Here is a 20565-nt window from a genome sequence, read left to right on the forward strand (position 1 = left end):
CTTCGGCGGTTATTTGTTGCATGCCGGGAGGCTGGACTTCTCCCCGATCGTAGTTTTTCCTTTTTCCGAGCGTCAAGGACACTTGACCATCTTTTGCTTGAGGGATTATCATAATTCAAGGTTTCCCAACCTTTATCAAGGCATAGCAGATATTTTATATTGAAAAAAAAAAAATCTAAGCATTACCAAACCAAAAGAATAGTATGCCTCCGGTGGTATGGTTTGAATCTATTGTTAGGGTTTCAAGTCTGAATGATGTGATCGAACAAGGGCTGAAACCTTAACCGAGGCTTGAAACAGCAAGACTTGAAAAAAGGTTCAAGACACGGTTAGGGTTTCAAAATCAGCAACAAAATACAGAGTTACGATTTCCAGCCAGCCAATATTTAGCGCCCCCCCCCCTTTTTTTATTTTCCTAAACCTGATGCACCGAACCGTGTTAACATGTTTCGATGTATGTTAGCGTCACGCGCGCAAGCGTGACCATGAAACACGTTGCTGTTCATAGCCCAATCCTCACCTCAAACTCTAGCGAGAGACAAAAAGACTGGCAGAAGCGTTGAGGGAAATCAGACATTGAAAAGAAATCATCTCCGTGGCGCTCCACTCAAATCAATTTTTCATTTCCCCATCTCCCGACTGTGCTTGAATTTTAAATCGTACTGTACACGGGCGGGCAAGAGCGAGCCGAGGTTCATGCAAACGCGGCGCTCACGTGAACATACAAACAAACAAAAATAAACAAATAAGTTGCCATCTGACTATGATATTGTTTCAGACAATGTAGCCGCTTGAAAGTGGCTCTGGAACTTCACCCCGCCTTGCTAACAGGTCATTGTTGACAATTATTTTCTAAATTAGCCTGGACAGAAAGTCTCGATCCTCAGACATTTTTCAGAAATCAACCGGAGGCAACGCTGCGCCGCCCGAGTTAAAAAGTCACTTTCGGCGATATGTCCCTTTTAACAGCGACGATAGCAGCGATTGCTATCAACGAGCGATTACCAAGATGCGCTGCGCGATGGGCGACATTGGGAACACTTTAAAAGCGACATTAGCTCTACACCAGCCGTCCGCCGCCGTCGTCGCTGACTGATAGGCATGCCACGCCGCTTAATGCATATTTAATCGCGCAAACCATTACGAAATTTCCAATTACACACGCCGCATTCTCCTTGGAGGAAGCGCCGTGCGCTTTAATTTGATTCTGCTTAATTACTGCAAGAATTATTTTAATTGTAGGCCAAGCGCGGCCGCTTCCCCGCGTCCGTTTTTATTTATTTTTTAAAATTTGGACTGGAAACATGGCTGCGAGACCGCGGTTGGATAAATTAAGAAAATGGCGTCTACGGAGATAATATTGTTTGATGACATTAAGAGGGCGATTAGCTCAGTAGAAAATTCGTCATTGAAGGCTTTTAGGAAAAATTATTATTTTTTTGAAATTACGGGGATGTATTACAGACCCACCCAGCTCAGTGATAGTTTGAGAATACTTCAACATGTCGGTCAAATTATGCTATCCATGGCACGTCTCTCAAAATAAATTCTAATTTGGATAAATCATGCAGGGTTCAGAGTGCCTGCTGCTGTCACCCATGGATGGGAACACTGAACTCTTAGAGCAAATGTGGCCACAAAGCAGGGAAAATTGATGTCAAGGGATGCACCGGAGCCAGCGTCAACAAAACCTCGATTCAGCACATCCTTTGGAAAATGATAACGCTTGACCCGTACTGCCTTGAAGTTGTTCAAAGGCTTCAAGCAGAAGATGATGATGTTCAACAAGCTGAGGTCAGTATGGGTAAAGCTTTATCACCGCTCTCATTGGAGCAGTATTATGACCATAAAGCTTCCCAAACTGGCGCTGAACTGCACTCGGGGACAGAAAAACTTCTTGCCAGGTGGCAATTTTGCAACGCTGCTCCAAGGTCAATTGGAAAAGAAAAACTGAAAAAGCCGGTGGCCTTGTGTGTCGTGAATTATAGGGTATATGACATTACATGATAGAAACTGTATAAAACTCATGGATGACTGAATTGCTTCATCCAGAGCTGGCATTTAGCAACTGGAACAAAACAAAAGAAAAAAAAAATCCCTTTCACCCTCTGGGACCAGGCAAATGATTTTTCTGATCCACTGATCCTCACAAGGGCTGCGGGGTGTGCTGGAGCCTATCCCAGCCATCATCGGGGTACACCTGGAACACATCAACGAACAACCATCCGTGCTCACACTCACACCTTGGAACAATTTTAGAGCTGCCACGCATGGTTTTGGAATGTGGGAGGAAACCGGAGTACCCGGAGAAAACCCACACAGGCACGGGGAGAACATGCTAACTCCACACAGGAAGGCCGCAGCCGGAATCGAAGCCTGCACCTCTGCACCGCGAGGCCGACGCGCGAACCAGTCACCCACCGGGCCGCCAATCATCCGTCCAGTCAGACATTTTATATTTCACTCATTTTATGGTCACCAGTGAACTCGGCCTATCTCTGGACGACTGCATGGCTTTAATATATTTGTCAGGTTTTAGAAGGACAGCTACATTGACTTTAGTGTGTGATGCTGTCACAAATAAAATGGTGGTTTGTCGGTCATGCCCACGCGGCAACGTGATTCCCACCAACCGGGCGATGTCAGTAATTAGCTTGAATTTTTCACTGAAGACTGCGACGGAATGACTTGATTGCGGCTCCGGCGGGGCTCGCATGCTGTGCCGATTGCCGTTCTTTTGACAAGCGCTGAATTGCAGCTCTGGCAGTGTTGTAACAATGGTGGTCAGGGGTTAGCAAAGTGCTTTGTTCTGATATTAGAAACGTACAGATTGTGAAACTCTTTCAGCTGTTGTACGTGGCACAGTGGCGTGCTGTTATATCGGTTTCTGTCATCGCTGTGATAGTGGTGGAAGACCCAAGTAGCTGATCCACAGCCGACTCGAATAAATATGTCATTCCATTTGACAGACTTATTGTATTTAGCATGACAAGTGGCAGATGTTAACGACACGCCACGCTTGTAAAATCGGCTTGTCATGGCGCAGAGGCGAACCTCGAGGGTGGGGGTGGGGGGAGGCCCCCCACAGGAGCACCTTGAACTTGCACCTCGCAATATTTGCCAAACGAGATTAGCGCCGTTTAATTAGACAGAAAGCTGCCCTAATAAAGCTATTAGTCACTGGTGCAGGGCGACAGCGGCAGCGAGGAATCCCAGTAATTAACCCCTCCTGCTTGCGAGTGTTTAGCGCGCAACTTGTCATTTTAGCGCCGAGGCTCGTTGCCACGGTGAACCTGAACGTTCGGACCTTGTCCAAAAGTGCTCAAGATGTCATCTTGGCGCAAAATGAATCATATGGAATCATTTCCTTTACTGATCACGGCAACTTGAAGTTACAACATGTCTGACGGGAAAAGCACGGAGTGACGTTGGAAGACGTTAGCTTCTGGCGCAAGGCTCTTGCGCAATTTGAAAAAGGACAGTATTTTATGTTTATATGTATTTATTTTCATGTTTTAGCAATAAGGCCTTGGTGGACCAGAAGAATAATGGCTGGCAACCGGTTCAGGGTGTCCCCCGCCTACTGGCCGAAGACAGTTGGGATAGGCTCCAGCACCCCCCGCGACCCTTGTGAGGATTAAGCGGATCGGAAAATGAATGAATGAATGAAAGTTACTCCGCCTCCAGAGTTGCGGGGTTGATGAATCGCATTGGGAAATATTGAAAAAATAGAAAATTGAAAAATAGCCCTCGCGCCTCCCACCCCTTCCTGCAGATTCTTCAAGGACTGCAAAGCCTAATTGGACGAGGTTGACTCATTCCTATTCATCCTGACAACGGTGCACTCCAGTCAGACAAAATAAATCAATATGATAATCTGATGGGAGCTCACTACTTGTGTCACTTCGGATGACAAATGTAAGATTTGAGAGCCAGCATTTAAATCTGTTTCACTTTGGTATGAATAAATCATATTTTTAATGGAATTATTAGAGCGGTCGTTTGGGAGAGATCGAGCTGGATGATGATGGAGTTTGTTTCCGGATTGGAAAAATATGTACCAAAGCCGCTTATTGTTTTGCTTCTCAAAATTATTTAGGAGCGTTTTGTCATCTTTTGTTGAAGAGTCACAATAAACAAACAACAAACCCTCGACATACTTGAGCGATTGAGGATTGCCGCCTTTATTTCCTGGAATCAGAGTTTCATCTTTGACCCACGCAGGCAGCCCAAAAGCCGCAGACGGGAAGAATAAAAATAAATCTGGTCTCGAAATGAAAGTCAAAAGGAGAGAGCGGAATAACATCTCGAGGCTGATCCTAATTTTATAATCTAGAAAAAGAAAGGACTTATTTCAAAGTCAAGTTTTTTTTTTTTTTCACACTCTGAAATGTGAGTTCACCTGAGCAAGCATTCCTCACTAGGGGGCAAGCTTGGACAGAGGGCCGAAATTGCATCGCGCGGCTGAATCTTAGTGTTTGCAGTTGGAGCAGAGAGTAGCTAGCGGTTAGCATGTCCAACTCAACCACGACCCTAAAACGCTTAAGAGTCCAACATCTGGATGGATGAAAGGCTCATTGTGCGGAAAAATTATTAGCCACATGCTGCTTCACCGAGATATTATTATCGGACCCCGCGTAGCAGCTTCTTCTGCTCGAGCGTCTCACAAAGATGTAAAAATGTTCATCTTTTTTTTCCAGATGACAGCTGACAAGTTGTGTCTGAATGCATCTTTACAAATGAAGACAAGAGCTGCGCATCACACACATGCACTCAAAAGCCATAAAAGCATCACTTTTTTCCTATTAAAAAAAAAATATATATAAAAAAAAATGACGCCGACTTGACAAGTCGCCCCGCCGCCGCAGCGAGGATGGCGCACACATGAAACACGGGAGTCTTCAAGATTTGACATGAAGGTCTGAGTGGCGCTTGATGTTGCGCCTTTGCGCGTTGACACCGCATCCAAATACCGGGTGACTTCGGCTTGCCGAACGTGGCGCCCCGCTCCCGCGGGAGTACCGCCACCGACGCTACCGGAAGGATCACAGGCTAACAGCGTCTTTCGACTTCATGGCGCGACCTGCTTGCTGTTTGTTCAAGGAGACGCGTTCAGGAAGTTTCAACAGCTTTACAGACGTAATTTCTGTCCGTTAGTTTGATGTAGCGCTAAAAATAAGCGTGGCGTATCTGGGCACTTTCTTTCGAAACTGCCACTCTTATCAGCATTGCAAACGTGATTGAAAGCAAAAACACGCCTATTTGAATTTTTTTTTTTAATTCAGGCATCAAGTGGTTAAGAGGCGGGGCCTTGGAATCGAACCCGGTACCTCTACACTGTGAGGCCTACGTGCTAACCAGACCACCACCGTGCCGCCCCATTGTTATTATCATTCTTATTATAAAAGACTGAATAGAGATGCCGGCAGCAGCCAGCAGCAGAAAACAGATGGCATCATCATTCAGTTAATTTACCGGTGACCCGTGTGGGCTGAAAAGTTAGCCGCATATGCTGCAGACTAAACGACACCAATTAGCTTGCTGCGATAGCGTCGTCCCCGTTCAGTAATGAGCTATTTTCTCGCCTCCAATTTTTTTTTTGTCATTGAGAAAAAAAAAAAAATGTATCGGGGCGCAAACAGAGCGCGGCTAATTGTGAGGTAGACATCAGACAAGAATCGGTTTACGAAGCCTGTGTCTGTGTTACAGAGGTATTCATTTATACTCACAATAGGTGCACTCTTATCATGGCCCATCTTTTTTTTTTTTTTTTTTTTTAATGCCATGGTTTGGAAGTATTCTTACTGAAAGGAGAACCACAGTCAACAATGCACTATTCTGTACATTAACCTGGTTACGACAGTGGACATCTTATTGTTATCAAGTTAAAAGGTGCATGAAAGGGTTAAAACACAAATTGACTCATGTAGGACATTTTTTTTTTCCGATAGCGCAGATTTTTAGTGATTTGAAGTCGTTGTGGATTGTATCCGTCGCAATAAACGGGTTCGCCGTATGGTTATGATTGCTCTCACGGATAAGCCCGTCAACACCATTTCCAGCACTCTCTCACCCTTGGGGAGGCCCACTTAGACCTCACCTTGTTATCCTCGCTCCTTTGTTGCCATTTGACACTCTCAAGGGGTTAAACGCGTGCGTCCGTTATTGGATCTCGCCGTTGATCGGGCCCGTAACGACTTTAGGGAGCTCGTTCAGGCGAAGAGACAGGAAGCGACCGTGTAGCGTGACCTGCGAACGACGGGAGACGGAGTACAATGAGATGTGATTTCGGTTTTTGACACTTTTAAGATGACCAAAAAAAAAAAAAAAAAAAAAAAAAAAAAAAAAGGGGGCGGGATTACTGCTAACACAAAAATTTGAGCTGTCAAGAAAAATGGTCGCTGGTTAGACTTTAGAATCAATGTCGATGATTATGGTGATGGTGGTTAATTTCAGGATAGGATTTAGGATGAACGATGATCTGAATAAAACATCAGACCCCTTTTCTGGTTGTCCCAAAAGGGGTCCACGAAAACAGAACATCTAGTCACCTTCCATTTGTCTTCTCACGAAATATTGTTGAGCCTGCGTTCAAAATGCAATCCTGTACATTCCTGCCAGCTGCGCCGCCGTGGGGATTTTCCGTTTATTTAATTTTTTTTAAAGTGCTGAAGTCTAATTGCGTCAAGTACAGCGTTCACAAATGCCGTCGAGGGCGAGGTCAGCCCAGCGTCTTCTGTCTTACACGATTTGCGGTATGCGGTGCATAGCAGGGTGTGTTGAATGTGCAACTTGCGTACAGTTGTACATTTAGCACACAAGTGGCGGAGGAGGTCGCCTCTGATAATGTCACCGCTCTGGCTAAAGCGCTCTGACAGGCTCACGCGTTAACTCCAACCCATAGCGGCATTTAATTTCTGCATCCTTGCTATTTTTTTTCCCCTCCTTTCCTCGGCAGCTTTTGTCATGCATGCACAGGAAATTTAGGAGGAAGCCAGAGACGTGATTTCCTTTTCTTTGTATTGCAGTCGACACCGCTGTAATTATAGCTGTGTGGTGTCGAGCCTCGTCATCGGCGGAAAGACGTTGCTCGCGCGAAGAGAAGGTGGTTGTCAAGTGCAAGCGTACGCATGCAAATTCGGGCGTCCGTTTCGCACAAATTACTCCACGGTGTCGTGGTTCATGCGACTGTCTTTTATGCACTGACTGACAGTTAGTATTTGCACAGTTTGAGAGTCTTGTGGACTGGCAGTGTCGTATTTCAAAAGCGGTAGATCGACTATAATGTCCGAATTTGCGTGATCTATCAATGACGTCAATGAGCGTCACTGGCAATTAAGCCATTCGAGCAAACACAAACTCGTTCCCTCCGGGGTCATTCGATGCTATGTGAGCTCAAGGCCAATGTCCTATTTTTAGCCTAGTCTCGTGTCGTGGGAGCGGAAAGACGTGCGCTGCGAGGCGGAAGGAGTCAGCCTTGTTGAGCTGGCCAGTGCGAAAGGGGCACACTTGCGAGTGGCTGGCGACCAATCCTGAGTCTATTTTGCGTTTCACTGGCATAGTCTCCACCCCTTTGTGGTGATCTTTCAAAGATTAATTTTCAATGGCGCTCAAGTTCATTCTGATGATGGGTGAGCTGCGGCCTATCCGGGCAGGGGTGTGCCCTCTTCTTGCTATCCAGTTGCAGGGCAAACACACAAGCAATCACACTCACATTCACATCGATGGACAGTTTCGAATCTGTCATGCATGTTTTTGGAATTTGGGAGGAAACTAGAGGACAGAGAGAAAAATCCAAATTCTCTTTCTCCACACAGGAAGGCTGGGGGCCGAGATTCAAACCCAGAACCTCAGAACTGCGAGGCAATGGTTCGAACTTGCATTGATGCCCAAGAGATCATGTATGATAGTATACTGTGAGGCATGGTTCACGGCCGTGGTCATTCATGGGTGACCGGGATTTTCCGTGTCCAATGTGGGCCTGGATCTAAGCGACCAACTCCATGGGGACCCTCGCGTCCCAGGACAGAGATCCACAGCTGGGCCAAGTCGTCGGTGAGCCCCCTCTGGGCCGACCCAGCTGCGGTTCTTCCGACACACGGTTGAACCCGACGTCTCCAGAGATGGCGCGATAAACAAATGACCATCAGGAAGCGGCATATGGCCCGTGTCTACTGGGGTTGCGCTAAACAAACACGAGGGCCCCACTGGCTCAAGGTGTCATTCTCCAACTAGGAGTCTTTTCAGGAGACGCAACTGATTCCCGAGTTTGTTAATCTCGGCCAGTGAACAAGAAAAAGTGCAAGCGTCACCTTGAAGGAATGAACAAAGTTGGGGAAAGACGAGGAGATAAAATGAAATGACATCCCGGCAAACAAGACACTGAGTGCTGCAGGAGAATATTAAACTGTGATAAACAACAGAAAAAAAAAGCGCAGAGGCAGTAAATTTAATGCACTTATCATATCCTAATTCTTTATGAGAACAACTACGGTGTGACACCAGGTAGAATTATTGCAATGGTCATCTTCACTTTTCCGCTGTCACCTTGACCACAGCGTAAACATTTTCAACGTTCAAACTGGTAGCTGGTGAAGCCCCTCTGGACAAGACTTGGTTCAGAAAATCACCATTTTATTCACGTCTTTCATTTACGTCGATTGAACTGGCTCATATCTGATGACTCTCGCCATGTTGCTTGCTGACAGCTATCTGTTAGCTGCTAACGCCGGAGCTGTCACTTAACGAAGGCAGCAGGCCCCGTACAATACAGTATAAGTAAGTCATTTTTTATTGGATTCATTTCGCACCTTTTAATTAGCGATAGAAATCGCTGCGTTATTGACGTTGGTCGGAAATGAGTCCGAGACAATACTCAAGAATTGAAATGTAGAACCATGAATAAAATATCCTACGCTTAGGCTGTGTTGACCAAAATTGCACTGAAGAAGATATCGAACATTTGGTACAGAGGAATTGAGTCACTATTACCTGCCTCACCCACCCTTCGAAAGCCTGTGCGCAACATTTTTTTTTTTTTTTAGGTGTACCACAGAGAAATTAGGGTGCCCGGGCGCCTAAAATGGTCTCAGTTGATAGCCTGAGTCAAATAATAATGGCCTCAGGCTGTCGCCTGAGACATTCTAGTAGTGACATATTTTGTACACGTGAATTTTTGCCGAATCAGACTAACACTTCAGTTCTTGCATTCCTTCAAGTCATCTCGCAAGAATGTGACTAAGCTAAGACAAAGGGAGACCAAAAAAAAAAAAAAAAAAAAATACCATGCAGTGTTCCTCTCTTGAGCTGCCAGCTGTTCCAGCACCGATCAATGAATGCGTTAACATCACTCTCAGCGCCAGGGACCCCCACCCGTTGCCGTGAGAGCGAACAAAGAGAATGCTTTATGCTTTATGTAACAAGCGAGGTGCAGCAGAGGACGGCGTAACCGACAACAAACAAACCGGGCAAAGCCGTGTCCGTGCTCTCTTCGCGTTCAAAGAAACACCACCGCAGTACTGTATGGAGCCAACCGAAGAATATTTCATCTGCTGTGAAAAGTGGAGCGCCGTTGCGCTGTTCTCTCACCATCGAGTCCACAGAGGGGCCAATATCAAAAGCCGATCTGATGATTCTCTTTCTAGCTCTTACTCCCTATGACGCAACCGAGCATGTACTGTACCGTACCTCAGCCTCGCGGGCGCGCCGAAATGATGGCGTCAGACTTTGAGTATCCCTCACCTCGGCCTCTCTCACATCCCTTCTTGACATTATAAAAAAAAAAAAAAAAAAAAAAGGTTCTTTTATCTGACTTACTGAGGCATTCAATTCATCTGCACGCAGCCAATCCGTGTAGAGATGGTACATTCACGTTTCAGCAGGGGCATCAAACAATTTTTTGGTGTTGGCCGCATTGTAGTTGTGGTTTCCCTTTGACGGCTGGTACCACTACGAAAACATATAAATGTATAATCACTTCATACTGTGGATATCAAAAGTCTACACCCCGCTCTTCCTTTTCTGATATTAAAAAATGAGACCAGGATGAATAATTTCAAAACTACTTCCACTAGTCATGTGACCTACAACCAGTACAATTCAATTGTATATTTTCGCACAGAGAGCTCAGGTGTGCTTTTTTTTTTAAAGATAAGATTGCACTCCTACACCACAGCCCAGACATGTGAAGCAGACGGGAGATTGTTGTCACATGTATTAAATGGTCAACGCTCGCCAGAAATGACTGCGGCTCCTTCAATATTGCTCTGGGCCTTTTGGCAGCCTACCTGGCCAGATTTTGTCAATTTTGGAAGAACGTTCAGTCCTGTGTAATTCCACGAGAACATGACTGTCTTTACTCTGTGGTAGACTGAGTGGCTTGGAAATTGATTCGTAGCCTTTCTCCTGATACCTTTGAACAAGGCCCCAGCTAAAGCGTGCACCTAATGAAGACGACGAGCTGTATTCACAATTTATGGATGTCTGGTTGCTTTTCCACTTTCGTCCTTATTTTCGAGTCTTATCTAATTTGTCTGTGTGTCCAAGTGACACACAACCAAATACGTTTGCGCGGGCACTTAACGACGCTCATATTCCGGTAGCCAGTTAGTTTCCTGTTTTGCATAAACCAATAACGTAATGGAGAGCGAGCGCTTCCCTGATGAACAGCCTCATGAATAATTTAAAGTAATACCTCATCTCAAACTTTTTAACTCACGCCAATTATGCGTCTCGGGGTTGGGGGGCGGGGCGGGGGGGGTTAATAAGTGTATTGTTGCAGAATCATTGTCCAAATCCAACTATGTCCAATAAGAGCAGAGTCGGACTCGGTTTGATTTTTTTTTTTTTGATGGATGGTGAGGCACAAAATCTGGTTGCTACCTGTTAGGTTCTTTGCTTTCTTTAGGCTTAAAAAAAAAACACGATGACAGTGAATGTGAATTTGTCAACAAACACCAAGTTGCGTTGATGACTTCCTGTTTGGTGTTGTTCCTCAAATTTATTATGTCTCAAAATAATTATGTGTTGCCATCTAGTGATTAATAGTGGAATTGCACCAATAACAGACAAGACTAAATTAACGTACGAAATATGTGAAATCACGGGACACTGAACACTCAACGCAAGGGAGTTTGCCGTAATGATTCTACGTGTAAATTAAAAAAAGAAAAAAAGATGCACTTCTCAAAAAGTGATCTTACAAATCAGTGCCTCATCTACTCTTGACCGACCTTGAGGTTGCCAGGACCTAATGGAGGTCATTCCACAGAAGTGGGCAGTACATCAGTCGGACATTAATCGGCTGGCTCACCTTCACCATTGTTCCCTCTGGGACGCGCCGGGAAGGACCTGAGGACGGGAAGGTGGAAAGAGGCGGAGAGGAAATCAGACGGTGAGCGATTAGGTTAATGAAAGAGGAGAAGGAAGCCAGGCGATGGGAGGAAGGTGGCGCCTAAGGCAAATAAGTTTGGAGGAGAGACGTGGGATGTCGACAGTTGATTGGCAGAGGAGAAATAAGAGCCCAGGAACACTGTCACAATGTCGGAGAGGATGACTTAAAACCTTCCACTTTAACCGGGCCTTCCCGCTTCCCGACGCTTCCGGGAAGGTCAATGAAAGCTGGCGCTATTGCACAAAAAGTCCATTTTACAGCTGTCTGACTTTCGTGACTGTGATTTAAGAGAAAATCTCTTCCAAAGTGTCTTTTAAAAAGCGCCGCGAAACACTCTCGCCCAGGACCTTGAAGCGAAGAGGAGGCGGCGCGGCGAGAACGTAGGACAAAAAAGGTGCTCGCGGTGACTCACGCTGCGCTTATGCCACAGAAAGAGGAAGGAGGAGGAAATGATTACACATTGACCACCCGTTGTGAGTTTGATTCAAACATGCGATTACATTTTTTTAAGCCTTCTATATCAGTCGTAGTATAAAGAATTCCTCTTTGAGATTTGTTCCGATTGCCTTGTCATGGCAGTTTCGCCTAATGATGTTCAAAGTTTTTTATTTCATCAAACGCTGTTGCCGTGGCGACACACGGTATGAAAATTAGGGAAAAAAATCATTGGGTGAAAAATCGTTTTGAGAAATTTAGCTGCTGATTCTCCATTTCACACAACATCGCCGCGCTCCTCGACAATGTGCTACGCTAGGTTCACCCCCACCACCACCCCAAAAAAATGATGCATCGTGCGCTTTTAATCGCTTTTGCCGGCATGCCAAACTGCTGGCATGTGTATTCCGGTGGAGATGATATTCATCAATCCAGTAGCGGGCCTCATGTCACGCCTGGCGACATTGTTTTTTTGGCCGCGAAAACACAATGTGGCGATCCAACACTTTCAATTAGTTTTGCTCGCCTGTCAGATTTTTTTTTTCTTTTCCCAGAGCAATAAAACTCAGCATTCAAGGCCGCACTGTGTTGCATAGTTGACCGAACTTACCCTTCCGACATCAAATCACTGTTGTGTTAGGTGTTTTTTTTTTTCATGGTCAAAGCAGTGCAATGTTTCTCACAGGTGATTTAAGTTCATGCTGTTAGCAGGATGCCATCCGTTTTACCAAAAGAGATTCCACAATGTTGGGTTATTTTTTTTCCACCCGCGTGAAAAGGAAGCTGATTTGGTTTATCCTGTTCACCAGTTCATCTAGCCCACTGGTGTCAAACTCAAGGCTCGGGGGCCAGATCCAGCCCGAGAACAGATATATTTTTCTAGACTGAATACTGGTATTTTTTCCGATTTTCGAAAACGTAATTATTTTTTTTCCTGCTCACATCTTCGTGGCCTGAATCGTGCTTTGTCGTGACGTATGCTCTCCACACAAAAAGAGCTATTTCTGGTTCTGCTAGCCTCCAGGTGTCCAATTATTCATCTCCTCTCTGCTTGGCGGGTGCGCTGACCCCTCCATGCTCATGAGGTGCAAAGATTTGAAGAAAAAAAAAAAGAAAAAGCATCTTCTGATCATTTCTTTGCCGGTGTCACTCACACTTTGATTGGATTGCCTGCATCGGTCGAGCATGCTGGTGATGTCAATTGAACGCGCCTGACATGAAGCAGCCTGCCTCTCGCAGCTTCGAGCTCCACCTTCTCGCACTTTGTCAGGATGAACGTGGTTGTTGTTTCATCCTTTTTTTTTTTTTTTGACAGATCTGACAGCTGCTGTGAGACATTTGCCGTTTTCCCCGACACAGGTGGGGTGGATTTTGAATGCTACAATGGGTATGCTATCCTCTGGGTTTTCAGCTCAGGTCAGGTCGGCAGCGTGAGGTGACTTCCTAAGTGGTAATTGCGCAGTATGAAGAGACAATATTCCACGAGCCAAAAAAATATGACTGACAAAATGGTTGGAGCCAACATTTGACCAAAGATGGTTGCAATATTACAGTGTGAAGTCAATTTATTTCTAAAATTCACATTGTGAATAGTAGCAAACGGTCTTGTGGAGAAAAATTTTCAGTGGGGCAAATTTAAACATAAATACATGCAAATAAATAAATATGAAAATATACTGAATTCTAAAAAAAACAATATAATATGAATATGGTTTTAATTCAGTTTTTTTCAGAACATAATTCATTTCCGGTCTCGTTTAGCGACATGTGTAGCATTATTTTCTATCCTCTTCACTTTAGACACTTGAAATTAAATTGCCCGCTATTTGTTGTTCAATGTTAGATCCGCGAGTCGGCAACACGTTGCGCCACACTCGTAGCCAGCAGAAGCCCGCCGCTTAGCTAGCTGGTGCGTCAATGACGTCACTCGCCGGAGATTGCCGAACAAAAGATTTTCATCGTTAAGAGCGTTGCTAAAGGGTGTAACTAGCTAATATGACTGGGTTACGTCAAAAAAAAAAAAAAAAAACTACGAAAAAAAGAACGTATGCTAAAAATAGTTTTGCTCTAAGCATTACTCAAAAGATGGTTGCCCAAGTTTACTTCGCTCTTGTTCTTTAAGGAAAAAAAAACCCTCCATCTCCTGCCAATTACTCGTATCGGCTGGACGGCGCACAATGACGAGAGAAAGCTGCTTCTGTTGGGACTTTGAAGCCGCGTGGTTTTACTTTGGCGCGAATGATTGAGACGGGAAAGCCAGCGGAGGGTCAACAAACAATCCCGACGCCCCCCCCCGCTGAGAAGAACCACGCCAGGATAAAGACGAGAGAGCTGCTCTTCCCGCCCCCTGACAACGCCGCATTGTTTGACTAGCAAGAGACAAGAGCTTATCGTTCTTGCCCTTGAAGACCTGGTTGCAGAGAACTATCCTTCACGTGCCGGGGAGTGTTCATATTTCACCCGGATGACAATAAAAGCTAATTAGCGTTAGGCTGCACACATTGCTCTCGCTTGTCTTATAAATGATAGCATCTATTCCGTCAGGCATTGGAACCCGCAATGTTATTTGAAGAGCAAAGGAGAGGCTGACCTCCAAAAGTGAATGGAAAAATGCGCCAGCATCGATCCACTGTGTTCCGTTCCAGATGGAAGAAAAATATTACATTTGGGGGAAGGGGGGGGGGAGTATTGAGTGCGAGGTAGGGCTGGGCGATATTGCCTTAAAATTCAATCTCCAATTTTGTTTTCCACAAAACGATTTCCGATTTGAAACGATTTTTTTTCCTACCTCACCTGAGCGCAGATGACAATGACGTGGTTCAAGTTTTGCTTTTCATTCCCCCCCTCCCCCCCTTTGGGGATTTGCCTCATTTTTCCTGATCACAAACAAGTTGAAGTTTTTCTTCCCTTGAGCATTAACTCATTCAGTACCAGACATTTTCAAAGTTTGCCAGATTGACAGCCGTTTAAGAGCCTTTTGACTGACCTTGGAAAGACCTGCAGGGCTATTGTTTTGTGACATTATAAGGACCAAATCTGCCAAAAGAAAGAAACGGTTTGTTTTTCCTTTTCCCTTTCATTCGTATTCATCAGTAGAACATGCCGTCAAGTAAAATACCGGTTTGTGACCCAAAAGCGGAGAAATTGACCACCGTTTTTGTGACCGGTTTATATTTAGTTTATGTTCGGCGCGACTGACTCTGAGCTTGCCTTCTCCAGGAAATGTGTCAATTATGCTGCTCATGTTGTCTGTTAATCTCCGAATTGGCAACGCTGACGTGCTTTTGTAAACCAAACTAGACTGGAAGCAGTTAACTCGAATGAATATATCACATTGATTAATCGCCCAGTGCAAACAGATTCATCTGGGAATATGTGTGAATTGAAAATAAATTGATAGCGCCATTAAATTGTAATTGGACCCGTAGTGAAAATCTAGCCTCATCTTGACCCGGCTGATGAGCGATTGGCCGCCTCGAGATAGAGGGCACCATACACACCCCCGGTCCCCTCACTGGCCGTGATGACACATGACCTTTGGACCTTGTCATCATCGCCAAGGCCTTTTCGCACGGGGGCGGGGGGAATATTGCATCGACACGTACGACCTTTTTCATCATCGTCTGCCGAGCGTCCGCCGTCCCCCTCATCTCGCTGTCCACCATGAGCCCGGAATGACAATTACGGAACGCAAGGGTGACACAAAACGACCGGACATAAAGTTTTATGCTGAAAAATGGATTTAAAAAAAAAAAAAAAAAAAGTGCAATTTATGGGAAAAAAAAATTGCAGTTTTGCATTTGCGCTATTATCCTCAATTACGCGCTTGTTCATCGTATTTTGACCCGGTGCATCGACTGGGATCAGGTGGAAGATGTACAGCACGTTGTTTTACCTTCAATACGCGTCCATATTCGCAGGAGAGGGGAACATTTCTCTTCGAGTAAACAAATCACTTTATCTGAATTAGCTCTGCAAACAATGATCGAGATGTGGGCGGAGGGAGGGGAAAAAAAAAAAAACTATTCAGACGTGACGAACGTGACGCGGATGCACGATGGACGCCATTGTCTTCATTCAGAAGCCTCGCGAATTCATTTCCAGCACACTTTTGTAAAGGGATCGTTTCATTAGCAGAAATGACAAAGGGGGAGCGTGTACTGCGGGGACCTGAGGTCGAAATGGAATGACATCAGATTATTTCCTTTTCTGTACAAATGCAACCTCCCAAGTCCAACGTGCCTGAAATGTTGTGGGGAAATAAAATAATTAAAAAAAAAAAAATGCCTCAAGGGTGAAACAACTCTCCTCAAGCGTGAGGTCGGCAAATCTCATGAGACTTCGGTTCAGTGAGCGACAAAAAGGGGTTCTCCGCTCGTGTCAAAATTCGGTCCCCTGAAGCTGGTTTCACTAAGTTACAAGAATGTAGTTATTTATTTTTTAATGACCGCCTCATTCATTGTCGTTTAGTGTTAACTAGACTACACTGCGCAGCATTTGAATTTTTGTGTGTGTAAAGTGTGGCGGAAGTTTGGCGATTTTCTATTCGCTTACGCCGACGTAGCCGACCTCATGAAGTGGCCGGGGTACATAAACGCCTGAAGAAAAACCTATCGAGAGTGTGATCGTCTTTGGTGTTTCCTAACTTCTAAATGTTTTTGCCTCCAGATGAGAAAAAAACTTTGAAAACTGCTGACTAAATCGTAAACACAGTATGAGGCAGAAATAATCATAAAAACAAGTGCATTTATTGTCTTTTTCATTGTGTGCCTTCATCAGGGAAAAAAAAAAAAAAAAAACATCCCCCGATTAATTATTACCGCGGCCCTCAACATATTTATTATGTCTCTGTAATTTTATATAGCCTTCAAAAAGTAACCTGGCACTAACTCAACTTTATAGGACACCGTATAGCAATATAATCATCGCTGTAGAATTGGGCAGAAATTAGCTGTGATTTACAAAGTGCAGCTCGATGGCCTGCAGCAGCACCGAGGCACAAAGTGCAGTCAAGAGTCCGGTGTGGCTGTCGCACGCGTGCGCGTATGAAGCCTCCCAGTGGCCACGATTCAAGCGGGTCTTTCTTGTCCTTATCACATGACGCACATGTCTCAGCCGGAAGCCGGAGGGCTCGGGGCCTGTGATGGGGAGCGCTCGCTATGCGCAGCAGCGCCCGCTGACGAGCGCCTGCTTCCGGAGGGCACGCGCATAAATTATGTCAACAGAGCTCAGATGGAGCTGGGGATTCATTGGCACTGAATCCATCAGAGGGCATGTGTCAAAACCGTGACAGGACATATAAAAGATGCTCGGTTTTGATCGACACCGTCACAGAGGGATTCATTAATCGTTATTGCGGTCGTACATCGTGGCGGGGGTGGATGATGACCTGACAAGCATCAAGTCTAAACGGGGAATATTTTTTTAAAACGTTGTCAAAATGACTCCTGTACTATCCTGCCAAAATGACTGCAGTGATATGCATGCCAGGCCAGTAGGTGGCGATGTTACTGAGTAAAATTTATCCAGCCAAACCGGTTCGCCTCATGAGGGAGGGTCACGGGGCGTGCTGGAGCCAATCCCAGCTGACTTCTGGCAATTGGCGAGAAAATGCTTGCAGTATTAAGGATTACGTATGACAATTTGAAATTTTGGTTCAGACTTTCGCAAGCATCGTGGAAGTTGACATGCTTGATTTGCTTTTGCGGGCCACATAAAATGATGTGGCGGACCAGATTTGGCCCCCGGGCCTTGACTTTGACACCATGCTTTTAATCATCGCTCAAAAAAAAAAAAAGCTGTGTAGACAAAGTTAAGATGATCATTGAGGGACTTGCTACTTAATCACATTAAAAAGCTCTTTTGGCGGTGCGACGGTCGTTGTCTACGAGTAAGCTAACCATTATGTTTAGCCAAATTAGTCAAAGATAACCCAACTGTTGTACACATCGCCGCCGTGTCTGCGACATTATACTATTGTCGCATGGTACGCTCCTCTAGAGGCGAGACGACGTCAAGTAATTTGTTCGGGATTTTGCATTTCCCCACCGTGATGTCATTCAATCACATTAGCCAAAGTCACATTAGCCGCAGGTGTTGATAGCTCCGAGACAGGCCTCTATTTAGTTTATTCCATTGATCAAACGTCGGGCAACGCTAATGCAACATGTCACGTTTTGAAAAAGCTGGCAGAGCTGAAGAGATGCCGATTGACGGATGCCGCCCCCCTCCTTCCCCCCCTCCCAAGCCTACATAGCCCCTCATCGCAGAAACATTAGCAGCCCATTAGAATTCTGTGACATTTCACCATCCATCGGCGGGAGGCGGGGAGCACCGCCGCCCCCCCTGTAAACACAGCGCCGCGGCAAAGAGGAAAGGGAATAAGAGCGTAATGTAAAATGGCATTGTTCGGCTGGTCAGACGCCAGGTGTGCATGCTAATGTGGCGCTTGAGGTCAACCTCGCAATGCCTGAAACGGAGAAATGAGGGGCTTTGGAGGAGGATGACGATAAGAGGGCGGACAAATGGGGCCGGGAGCCGGGGTGATTCAGAGCGCCGGGGACTTTTAAAAGGCCACAAGCTACTAAAGGTTATCAGACGCGGCAACAATCTGAATTTTTTATAGTGGCGGGGTGTGTGTGTGTGTGTGTGTGTGTGTGTGTGTGTGCGCGCGTGCAGGGGTGGAGAGGGGGGGTCCTTATTATCCGCACATAAAGGAGGTGGGTCACGCGTGATAAAATGAACGCATCTAAAAAGGCCACACTAGCAAAGTTTACAGGAACACTGTGAAATCTCTTTAAGCGGCAACAATGTTTGGATTCTGCACGCAACGCTTTTTTTTTTTTACCCCCCCCCTCCCGTTTGATAAATGTGCTCCACTTTTTCAAGCAGCTATTGCGATATAATGGAACAAATGCGCTAATGTGGCATTTATGGCTCGATTACGAACAAAAGATCAACACAAGAGGATTACACTATTTGTGAAAGGAGGGGGATCGGGGGGGGGGGGGCAGCTTACATACTGCATATGTATTAATTCCCAGAATACACCCACCGGACAAAACAAATTGTTACACCTGCATAATTTTATCCAACACAAATGCTTGAGAGAAAGCACACAACGCTTCCATTTTTTTTTTTTTTTTGTCACTGCCTTTTTTGTGACTTACCTTACTTAGCTTTGCGGATCGAGGAGCTACATTCAAATCTTGCCAGCAGTTTTAATATGACAAATTTAAATGGGCTTTAATTAATATCGCTTTGTTCCAACTCGAGCACATGGAGTGACGCGAGTCACTAAACAGGCGCAAGCGCATACTGCTGGGTTTTCTCTCATTCAAGTAGCCTCAGGGATTGGCCCCGGGGCTAACTGGAACAATGTTGACAAAGCAGCCGTCTCACAAAACAATAACAATCTCAAGCTTTCCTCGGGGCAAGGGGAGCTAGAATAAAACATGCAATGCCACACATTCCTCAACTTAAAAAAAATATAAGAAGAAATATGTTAACAACGCACCTTATGGAAGTTCTGGCAGGAAGTGGCCTCGGGAATGAAAGCACCTTGAGGTTAAAAGAAAAAAAAAAAAAGGCTTTTAGGTCTGCAGCTAGGTCCAAGAAACACTTTCAAACGTGTCATCGGTGTTTCGACATTTTTAATGCTGCATGAAATTGTTTACAGGACAGTATTTTCTTCATTTCGTCGTTCTTCACCCGAATGTACGACTTCCTGTCCTGTCAACTTGCGCCAACGTACAAAGTTAATGCCACGCACACACAGACACACACTTGGAAAGGTGCTTAATCCTGGGAGCTCAAATACCTTGGCTCCACTTTTCAAGGACACTTGCGATCTGTTAAAGAAGGCTCATCGAAGTCTCGACTTCCTCCGGAAGCTGCGACGTGACGGACTGGGGGTGAGCCGTGTTTTGGGGAGCTTCTCCAGATATGCGGCGGAGAACGTCCTCAGCATCGGGATCACGGTATGGCCCAGCAGCTGCGCCGCTGTCGAAAGGCAAGGCTTTTTAAAGGGCGGTAAAAGCTGCTCGGAGGATTGTGGAGATATAGATTTAGTGCAACAACAACAGTAGTGCAACACTCTTAGGAGGTTGATTCTTTTAGGTAGGCTGCTACTGGGTTGTTGATGCAAATGTGGAAGAAGTAACAAACGTATGATATTGATGTATACGCATGAGCGGTTACGATGTAACGCATGCGGAAATTCGTGAGCACGAGAAGTGAGCGTAATCGAGCGCTCACTCAAGCGTATGAGAAATGCTTCGGCCTTCCCCCTCGGAGCCAGATGCGCGATGATGGATGTCACCTTTTTGTCGACTAAAAGATGCTGCGAGATTGGATCAAGCTTGCTGCGAGGAGCTCATTAACATTCATGGGGGCAGAGGCGCTAGTTAACCGGGTTCGGGCTGGGGTTGCGACAGCCGCCGGTCGATCATCAAGAACTACCACCGCCCCGCTTCGAAACCCACGCTAAGCCGATCCAGCACCCACAGAGCCCAAAATGATTTAGCATAACGTGAGGATACTCTGTGATGTCCCATCGAGAATGGCTTAAGGAAGACTTCAAGGGGGAGTTTGCCGTGTTAAAACTGCTAGCAAAGATTTGAATGTAGCCCCGCTTCACTAATCCCTTCCCCACTCCAGTTGCTGAACAAACATGGCGATTTATAAAAACAGATTATGGTGAAAGTCTGTCGCCGTGAGAGTCACAGAATGCACACTTG

At 45.5% G+C, this 20565-nt stretch overlaps 1 protein-coding gene across 2 annotated transcripts in view; it reads right to left on the reverse strand.

Annotated features, from left to right (window-relative positions):
• hsp90aa1.1 (heat shock protein 90, alpha (cytosolic), class A member 1, tandem duplicate 1) overlaps positions 1-20565 on the reverse strand; it is a 31610-nt gene that overhangs the window by 10779 nt on the left and 266 nt on the right. Inside the window, exons 2-3 of one of the 2 annotated variants that reach the window (XM_019895019.1) lie at positions 19647-19828; positions 19344-19387 (exon numbers count right to left, since the gene is read on the reverse strand). The gene's annotated coding sequence lies outside the window, so the exon portion shown is untranslated. The remainder of the gene's footprint in view (positions 1-19343; positions 19388-19646; positions 19829-20565) is intronic. The other variant, XM_019895020.1, reaches the window with a different exon arrangement.

This window comes from Hippocampus comes, unplaced genomic scaffold (genome assembly GCF_001891065.2).
Source record: "Hippocampus comes isolate QL1 unplaced genomic scaffold, H_comes_QL1_v1.1 scaffold8, whole genome shotgun sequence".
Classification (NCBI taxonomy): Eukaryota; Metazoa; Chordata; class Actinopteri; order Syngnathiformes; family Syngnathidae; genus Hippocampus; species Hippocampus comes.